Genomic DNA, 10,905 nt, shown 5'->3' with positions numbered 1-10,905 from the left:
GTTCTGTTTTCTGCTCATTTTGTGAGTCATCTTACCTATATGAGTAAAATGTGACATCACATCTTCAACTTCAGCTTTATTATTATCCCAAAGGAAATTAGATCTGCAGCAGGCATCAAGACACAAATGGATACACATAAAACAGCATCAGAGATATTAACACTGTCACTGCAAACACTACCCTGGGATCATAGCTTGTGTAGGGCTTGCAGGCGTCTGCTGCCTGAGGCATAATTGGTTGCGGCTGCCAACTAAGATAAGGGAGACAAACCTTACCTGCTGCAGCCTTGCTTCACCAGCGCGATACGTCGTTCTCTGGATCAGCTCGGTTCCAACGCGTTCTTCTCCGAGTCGGATGACAGTTCAGTATTATGGCATAAACACACGACAGACTTTGTTGCAAAGAAAACGGGGAAGTCATAAACAGTCTCTCGTCCAATCTTCCATGAAGCATCTCACAGCCCCAAACATTTGTTCTCCTTTGAGAAACCTGCCCGCTTCAGCTACTCAAAAGAGTGGCACCCCAGCAATTGGCTGTACGACCAGGCAGGGAGGCCCACCCGCTCTCTAGTTTGACATCCATGCAATACAACATATCAAGGACAGTATTGTTGTAATAACACAGACACACGTACATTTCACAGGTGAAGTGGAAAAACAAAGGACCAGTTTGGACACAGCACAGAAAAGAGTGTTAAGTCGAATAACGTGCAGAAAAGAGAAGAATAAGTAATCAATAAATAATCAAGGTGCACATTCTTAAAGGGGACATATTGTAAAAAATACACTTTTAGTGTTTTTGAACATATATTTGGGTAACCTGTGTGTCTACCAACCCACAACATGTGAAATAAACCCATCCAGTACTTTGTTTGTGGTGTGCATAAGTCTTACGACACAGAGAAAAGTGCTCTGTTTCAAATTTGCTCAACTTGTGACATCACAAGTTGGATTCTGGTAAAAAAAAAAAAAACCCTCCCCTCCCCTGATTTCTCCAAGATGTTGCACACCTTCAACGAGGTCATCTTCCTTGAACACAATCGCAACGGGACCTTTTTACAAACAGCATCATTCAACATAATGACTCACATCATCTTTTGCATTTCATAAAAATCTCTGAACTTAACGGTTAATTTAAAGACTGGGGACAAGTACTTTCTCTTTGCCCCCTGCATGCTATTCTTGAAAATGTGCTTGGATACCATGTACAAGCACAAGAATGAGCCAAATACTCCCCTGTCGACTCGTCCTCAAAAATAATTCAGGCACTGTAGTCTATGCATTTTAATGTATTCATTTATTAAGGACAGTGCACATTAATCAGCATATCAGCAATAAGCATCGATGGAAATATGCCCGAATTAGCTCAGAAGCTACAATTCATCCATAGTCCTAAATACAAACCCTCACAGGACAGTCTACCGGACAGCCCATAAAGGAACGCACAGAAAGTTTTAAATACAAAATAGACACATTTGTTACATAATAAGAAATAACAGACACACATACACCTAACCAATTAAATATGCAAGAACCCCCTTTGAACGGGGCCCATGAGTTCAGACCCATATTATATATTAGTATTGTTTGTTTGTTTTATTTGGATCTCCATTAGCTTCAGCATAGCGAGAAGCTATTCTTCCTGGGGTCTGCAGTTTATATTGTGACAATACATTTTACAATTTACAATTTTCATATTATATATTATTCTTTTCACACTACACAAACATTCCACAGCATTTCTTCAATAACTAAAAATAATAGACAATTTACATAAATGAACAAAAAACCCATGGAAACAGACAAACACAAAGGCTCCGTCTGATTTACAGCGTCTAAGACATAACATGGTTACACACAAAAAGGCCCAGTAGTCCTATCAGCACTGACTAAAGTTTCTCCGTAGATAATGTTCTTAAAGACTTCTTTTTAAACTGTATAAAGTGCTTTGGTGTTTAACATTACTTGGGAGTGAATTCCATTCCAGCATTGTTCTGTATGTTACTGAACGTTGAGACGCTGATGTTCTTAATTTAGGAAGAGTAAAACAACCTCCCACAGCATGCCTTGCTGGATAATGGTGTGTGTCTGTACTGAAAGATAATCTTCTGTACAAGTTAAAAGGAGTTTTTGTTGTTATCATGTTCCGTAAAAAAAACATGAGTGAATATAATAATCTGTGTTTAACTTCCAACCAAGAGAGGCGTTCATACATCTTACTGACATTTGATCTGAAAGTAGATGACTGGTTCAATATTTGAGTTTTCTTTCAAAGGATCACAATCCCTGATATCCACTGATAACTTCTTCAAGAACTATAACAGACACCCCTTTTTGACTGAAGTCAGTTCTACGCTGGGTTTCTCCACAAGGTCAATGAAGATCTGACCATAGTAACTTTGTCTGAAGTGTATCTGATGTTCATCCCTTTGGATAAAAGCGTCTAATTGTAGAATTGTTGCTGGATCATTGACCAACTTTGAGCTGACAGTGAGGACAGGTCAGGAAATCTCATCCCAATGTTAAGGTGCTTTTCACATGCAAGACAACATTGGCTGCAAAAAGAATTGGAGAATGCCCAAAACTTTCTAATGTGAATTGACAGCAAGGTAACTTTCTACCACCTGTTTGGCTCCGCCTTCAAAACACATCATACATTTACGAACACAAAAAAAAAACGGTCTATGGAACGTTCCTTTAGTTCAACAAACCCCCAAAACATACAGCCACTAACCTGCACAGTGTGTGTGTGTGTGTGTGTGTGTGTGTGTGTGTGTGTGTGTGTGTGTGTGTGTGTGTGTGTGTGTGTGTGTGTGTGTGTGTGTGTGTGTGTGTGTGTGTGTGTGTGTGGTGCAGACATACCTCTGCGGACCAGAGTTTATACCAGAGAAATATAATGACAGGCCTGCTGAGCCCATGAACCATGTTACAGGGAACAGAGGGTACCACATCACATGTTCTCTCTCTCTCTCACACACACACACACACACACACACACACACACACACACACACACACACACACACACACACACACACACACACACACACACACACACACACACACACACACACGCACACAGAGTGCTGGCTCTCTTTTGTTCTTTCCATCTTACAGCTCAGTTCTCCTCCTCAGGTCTTTGTTGGTGTATTCCTGGCACCACTGACTCTCCTCAGGGGCAAACATCCCGTGTCCAGAATTAACTCCTGGCCTGTTTCCCTTTCTTTTATAGGCCACAGTGTTTTGTATATAATCCAGAGGCCTCTCCCGGCCTACTCTCTCTCCGGTAAAAAAACCACCAGCCTGGATCAGACTTCCTCTCACTGTCACTGTTTCTGCAGATTGTTTCCAGGTGTAGTGCACCTGCCCGTCACAGATGGTGGATATGGGATTACATCCTCATTTTTCCACCACAAGTGTTTAGCCCATGAAGCAAAAGGGGAAACAAAACAATGACTTCACATCCAAGATAGAGTTTTGTGTTTCCCTTCAGGTTGTAATCACAGGAAAAATGACCACACTGTTTTATTTGACTGCAGTCTGTGTGAAAACAAATGTTCTCTGTCCTTAAATAATTTTCCATTGAGCTAACAAAACCTCATGACTGCTATAATGAAAGACAGAACATGTCTGCCCTCTTGTGGACAAAACCCAACTAACACTCTGCCTTACTGAAAGGTCGCTTTTTGTTCCTCTGTCCAAAAGCAGAGTGCTGTGATGGGGTTGACATCAATGGTGCCACTTTTTTTTTTATTACAGCTCTTGTCAAAGTGTGTCCTACATTTCCAACCAGTCTGGAGCTATCTGAAACATATTCTACCTGCCTCTATATTTCATCATGTCACAGTATCCCTCAGTGGTCACAGTGATGAAAGACCACCTGTGTGATGCTGGGATGCTGCTGAATCTAAAACTGGGGGATCTGGCAGCACTCAGGGCCAGGCTCACTCTGAGCCAGATATACCAGAAGAGAGTCAGAGCCACACACACGCACACACACACAGAGTCCAAAGTCTGTCATTCTCCAGTCTACTGAATAGTCAGGTCACCTGACCAAGAGTGTGTCGGGACAGCCTCATTACATACACAACACACAATGCAGGAAACCCCCTCTTCCTGCATGCAGAGGATCAGATCTCCCTGCTGCCTCTCTTTTGATACGTTAACAGTTACACAGATCTCATTAGATCCATTACTCAAACCAAACTTTTCTTCGACACATGATTGATGTTTTCAGTTTGCACCTACTTTTGATTAACACAAAAAGATGGTGCCTTACTATTTAGCTATGTTTGAGGTCTCTGGTTGTGCTAAAACAGAATAGAGTCACATATTATTTATCTCTCTTTGTGTAAAGTATCTTTTTGGACAACTCAAGAAGTGTTTCACTGAATTTTACAAATCATTCTGGCACACATAGACATTCTCTGTATGTACCTCAAAATGACCACTAGAGGTCACTATCCACAAACATAATCCCTCTTTCAGTTTAAAACTTTCATCTTTATTGTCCCTGAGGGGAAATTTGATTTGCAGCCAGGTGAAAACAATATAAAACAAACATTTAGAAACTCAGACACACAGACTCAGAAAATAGAAACAACATACACATTCATCAGCTAACAACAGGAAACTTAGAATGTATGAAAACGTCCATAAAACCATCATCAATCATTTTTGGGAATCATTTTTGAACCTGTTGGACTCAGAAGATCAAACTCACCAAACAGAGGATGTCGGGGACACTGTAAGATGTCTCGAGCCTTTAGCTGCAGCTCTCTTTCTGAAGGTGAGAGACAGATCAGCTAATTCAACCCCAATGATTTAACTGGCAACTTCAATAATTTGTTGAAAACTGATTTTGTGTCCTATTGAGAGATTACCAAACGGGGTGATAAAGCAGAATGTGAGAAAAGACTCCACTATGGAGTTATCTACAAAGGAAAGTGATTTGGGTTCTTATACATCAGTCGGCACATTTTAGATCATATATTTTTGTGAACACTTAAAGTGAACCTAGTGCCATGTAAGTAATCTAGTCCTTGCCCTCAGTCTGTCTGTATTGTGATGATACATGTGAAGTTACTGTGAAGTAGCATTAGGTATTTAATCATTGTCCCTGCTCTGAAAAGGTAATTTATGAAGTCAGATTGTTTAAATCTTTGTAGCCTTCTGTGTATCTATCTTCAGTCAACAAACCAGTCGGGTCACATAGAGCATAAAGGGTTGTATGTTCAGGTCAGCCTTTCACACCCTTTAATGTGACATTCTCTCGTTGTCCTGGCACAAACTTTCACCTGCAATGTGTGGATAACGTGTGTGGTTTACACAAAGCACGATGAAACAGATGGTTCATAAAGGATACATCACAGGACACAGCTGAGTGCAAAGTTTGTGTATTGCAACAACACAAAGGAGGAACATTTCAGTTAAAAGTCAGGTGAATCAGAAACAAATCATTGTCACACATGCATTCCACATGCAAGACATGACAGAAGAAGAGCAAACGCAGAAGTGGTGTGAGAAGCTCTCTGAGTCTGACGCTTCTAAAAGTTTTCCCTTTATATCAAAGCTACCAGTTCAACATATTCACAATAACAAAACAGCGTAGAAGAACATGCTGGTGAAAAAGAAAGCATGAGAAAGCTGTTTCATTAGGTGCAAAAACGGTTGCACCTGTTTCATACATACAGTCAATAGTCTATAAACGCCGCCACCACCGCCACCACCGCCACCACCGCCACCCACTCGCTCCTGCTGCCTTCTAACAGCATATCACCCCAACTAAACGCAGGAATTTTACTAGCGGGCTGTCAGAATAAATATTGGGTGAAATTGGAGTGAAATATTTGGCCGTTTGCATTCACACATGAGCTCACCCAGAAAATGTCACGAAGTTTACTAGAGTTTTGTGCATGAGTAAAAAGCTCAGTAAGAATCGTCTTCTTTCTTTTGCTGCCATGAGGGCATATAATATGATGCTGTGAAGTACTGTCAGGTTATAATGGGACTGATAAGAAAAAGCTGTTAGATTAAACGGCCATTTGAGGCTGGCTTCTCAGAGACCAGCTGTTAAAACATCACAGCAGGAATAAACATCTTCACAGCCAGGTACTAAAAAGGCTTTTGGACCTCCAGAGCCTACTCACTTTTTTATTTTCAAAAACGTAGATTAAAAAAAAAATCCAAATACCACTCATGTTTCTGTTTACAATAAAGCTGCAGCAGGAGAGGGTTTAAGCCTGGCTCTCAAAACTTGTGAGTCAGTTTTTACATGTTTTTAGCTTTAAGTCTGTTCAGCTGTAAATTTAGAACGGACATGAGAATTAAAATGATCTCCTCTATCAGACAGAATCAAAACATTTTGAAAATGCTGACTATGTTATTAATGATCTCCAACACAATACAGTAAGGTGGCTGTTACAGTCTTTTATAAAATATGTCCTTCTCGTCTTTTGCAGAATATGTCAGCTGGCCGTCAGTCTGCGGTCCCTCAGACATCATGCTCACTGCTCACTGCCTCTGACAGAACGCTCTCCTCAGCTCTCTGACAGATCAAACTGCTCAGTCAGCTCAGCTTCAGCCTGGATATGAAAAGGGGAAAAAAACCAACTACAATATGAATACACTGCAGTGAACTGTTTCTGTCAGATTTGCCCAAGGGCCAGAATGAGGTTATATGTCCTCCTGATTGCTCTATTCGTTTCTTGCATGCACGCAAACAAGTTGGACTGGATGGACTGGAGTTTCAGAGTAACTCAGATCTGAACATAGTTGTTGTTAAAGGGTTTTATTGCATGTATAGTATGTATAACATGCCTTAATGGGCAATATGTATGCAGAATAATCATGTACAGCAAAGGATGGACCCAGGACCTTGACATATAACTGACTCCAGCGGTGTCTGCCTTCTTTTCATGCTTCAGAGGAAGTAAAAACTGAGTGTGAATATGCAGATGACAGATATGTTGAGCCCCAATTTAGTCTCTTTGTTAATTCTTTTCCATTCGATTTATGTTTTTAAAAGAAAATGTATCATGCACTAAATATGTTTGCCAGTCTACAAGGCTTTTCTATTTATGATATATTCATTAGTGTTTGGACAATAAGGGTTACTTCTGCATTAGTTTGAGCTCACTTAGAGGGGGGGAGGTTGAATTAGAATGTTGTTTATGTTTTCCTGAGGTGCAGAGGTGCTAAAAAAGCTTGGAAAGCAACGATGCCTTAAGCCTCTTGTTTGGGTTCAAGTCAAGCGCAAACTTTCAGTGTTAAATTAAGCCAACTTGGAAGTTGCAAAAAACTACAGTTCCTGGAGTGTCCACTTGAGGCTTACCCCAAGAGATCCGGAAGTCACATTAGGGGGGTTATGAAGACATGAATTAGGGGTTTCTGCTTCAGTGAGGGATGGTCATGGTCGAGCGATATGTTATAAATGGAAGAAGTCAGATTGGGTGATGGATTTGATGTGGGAGTGGAATGAGTAAACCACATGTTAAATTGTTTTGTTCTTCATACAGTTGATGTATTACAAGCAGGCCACCGGTTGGCCTAGCTCGTCTAAAAGGAGCTGTAGTCCTTGAAGAAGGTAGCCCGAGTTTGAATTGGACTCTGCCCCTTTCACCACATGTCATTCCCCACTCTCTCTCCATGATATCTTACTCTATCCACCTCCCGTCATCAAAATAAAGCCCAAAAAGAAATCTCAAAAAATTACATTTTCACAGTTTAAATGAAAAATATGGCCTCACCTTGAGTCAGAGGTGTGTAATTGTTCATATGACCAAATCAGTTTAGTTTTAACACAAGTAATAGATACATCCGTTTAAATGTATTGTAACAGTCTTCTCTGGCTCTCTGGCTCAGTAAGTCAGTGGGAGTTTAAGAGACTTACTGTCTTTATAGCTTTAGGTAGGATTAAAAAGTGTGTGTAGAAGCAGTTTACCTCTTATCAGATAGAACCGCATAAACACTCTAGGTGCTGATGCCTAGTAAAGCTGCTGCTTTGGAAATAAAAAAAATAAATGACATTGAAAGAGATTGAAGTGGAGTCTTTCAAAATAAGGATAATCCTTAGTGGGTATTCATTCATTCAAATACAAACACGAATGTGAATGTACAGTAATCGCACAGTTTCTATTTCACTTGATGCATTATAATAAAAGAGGTATGTTCTGGTAGATTTGTAACAAGTGGTTATGGGTCCCCCAAGGACAGATTTCATTGGCTAAATCCTCGATTAAGCAGGTATAAACATATTTTTTCTCAGTAATTTTTGTGAAAAATTGGTTTGTAAATCATCTTAAGGATCTTAAATATGGTTGTTGCATTTATTTTCATCATTTTATGTTTAGGAATCAAGTTGACCAAGTGGCAACTTCCAGTTCTGAAAAATGAAGCAAATGCAGAAGTGCAAAAGACAGCAGTTCCTTGAGTATTCACTTGAGGCTGGCTACAAAATGTTGACAGCAGAAATAAGCATGTTTACAGCCTGGTATAAACAATAATGATGGTCTGAATAGTTCATTTATTCATTGGCAAACACTGTACGGCGAGGGGGAGTATTTTATAATCATCCGTTTTGATTTTATGAAGGATGAAAGTTATTCATAATTAGGGGCGTGATTAAATGACTGGAACGTTGAAACTGTCATCCGCCTCAGCTCCAGCTCATTGCCTGTTACTAGGTGGACCCAAAATTACTTTGAGACAGCGTTTCCAACACCAATAGGCTTCAAAAGTCCGCTTCAGAAACCAGTGGGAGAAATCACTGAGACTACGTCCACATGTATATAGTCTATGGTTGAAAACAGAGTGATTATGACCATGAGTCTGGTTTCATTTTCTGCATTTTTTTTTTAAATTGCAGTTTCTGTTGCATACTGAATATTCTACATCTCTTTTTAAACATGAGTTAGTAAGTAAGTTTGTAAATACAGGCTCCAGAAAAAGTTTAGAAACCACTGCAAAAACATGTTTTTTCTCTCAGTCTACTTCTTACATTTTTGTTTTATTGCTTACAATGTTTTATTCAGAATACCCATCGTCCAAAACATCTCATTTAGGTCTTTTATTTACAGAAAATGAACAACTGGTCAAAACCTGCAGCAGGCTCTGGTGTGGTTTGCAGCCAAGTGCGAAGCGGTCGGCACACATGCATCCGGTGAGAGAGTAAATAGCTGCTGCTCCTTCCCAAACGAAAAGGAAAGGCTGTTTGGGCATCTAATTAGGATCCTCCTGGTCTCCTCTCTAGGTCTTTTCTGGGCATGTCCAACTAGGAGGAGACCCTGGGGTAGACCCACAGTTCAGCTTACAGGGCCGGATGGCAGCAGGCTCAGCTAGTTGATGTAGACGTATACCTCTCCCCAGCAATGTCGTCTAGCGCCTCCTGGGGGATTCTGAGGTGTTCCCAGGCCAGATGGGATACATGATCCCTTCAGCGAGCTCTGGACCTACCCCTGGTTGTCCTCCTCCAAGTGATATGTCAGCAAGTAAAAACATTTTTGTTAACATCATTTCTAACAATGTTCCTTTGTGTTAGATACTTGTGCGGACTCAAAAACAACCTGAAAAAGAGATTTAAGTAACATTGAGGTAATTAGTTGTAGTTTTCATAAAGAACTGCAACCAGCTGGAAAGTTGAAACTCCCAGTAAGACTTTCAGTGTCGGTGCCTGGTATATATATGTATGTAAAAAAGAATCTCTGCAACACTCTTTCATTACCAGATGTTGCCTGTTGCCTGAATGAGTTGAAAGTAGTGATTTTTTTTAAATAGCCTCAGATGCCCGTCTTACTCATGAGGTGATGAACAAGATGTAACTAGTCCAAAAAGGATGTTAACATGATTTTCTGTACACTACAGAAAGTAGAATACTTGTACATTGAGTCAAACGTATGTCTACACTTTGAGAGCTGTTGAAGCAATAATGCTAAATCCCTTTCAGCAAGTTTGTGTTAAAGAGCACCCATGCTGTGTTTATTGTGCACTGTGTGCTGTTTTTTTGGCTATCCTTGCTCTTTGCTGCTGTAATACTGTAAATGTCTCCCGTGTGGGATAAATAAAAGTTTATCTCATCTTATCCTATCTTATGCTACAGCCTCGTCCACTGTGTAGTAGGCCAATGCCACTGAGTTTGACAAATAGAGACATGGGTTAATGTAGATTATAGGATTGGGTTAAATCAGCAGGTTCTTTAAGCCCACATGGTCACACAGGAAAAATTCAGGCATTTCTATAATTCTCTCTGCCTTATCTGCTAAAGGTTATTGCCTCAGCTCAGAAAGCAAACCAGGGGATCAGAGCAAAGCTGCCCATCCATGAATTCTCTCTTTTCAGTGTGTGTTTCTTGCACACAGTATAAATTTGCATGTTCTCCAGCTGTGTTTTACTGCCAGGCCTCCTGATCTGACCACAAGATAAAGCACAATGAGAGTTAAAACAAACCGTGCATCACCGACACCTCAGCCTCCTGCAGAGATCAGCCCCCTTAATGGTGATATGTCACCTGGTGCAGCTTTTATAATATGAGTTGATATTTTTCACCCTTTTATTGTGCTTTTTGGAAAGATTGGACATCCTAAAATTGCTTTAATAATAATAAAAAAAAAACCTTCTGAGCATTCTGCTTTACCTTATGCAAATTCTGTAGAAAAAAAGAGATTTTCACTTCCTTGTTACTCTGCAAAAAAAGAGTCAAAAATACTTGTAAGGTAAAAATGTATCTTGCAGTTTAAAGTCAAGTCCTCGTAAACTGAGGTTAGATGTAGACTGGTGCAGAAGAAGATCAGTGTGATTTTCACACAAGCAGCAACCAAAGTCCTGCAGTCCGTCTAGTGTCCACTTGAGGCTGGCTCCAGAAGTCACATATATACACCACAGGCAAAAAAGCCAGTTTTTACAGTAGAA

The sequence above is a fragment of the Labrus bergylta genome, chromosome 8 (genome assembly GCF_963930695.1).
Source record: "Labrus bergylta chromosome 8, fLabBer1.1, whole genome shotgun sequence".
Taxonomy (NCBI): Eukaryota; Metazoa; Chordata; class Actinopteri; order Labriformes; family Labridae; genus Labrus; species Labrus bergylta.
The sequence above is the reverse complement of the archived record's forward strand: the minus strand, read 5'-3'. Positions refer to the sequence as shown.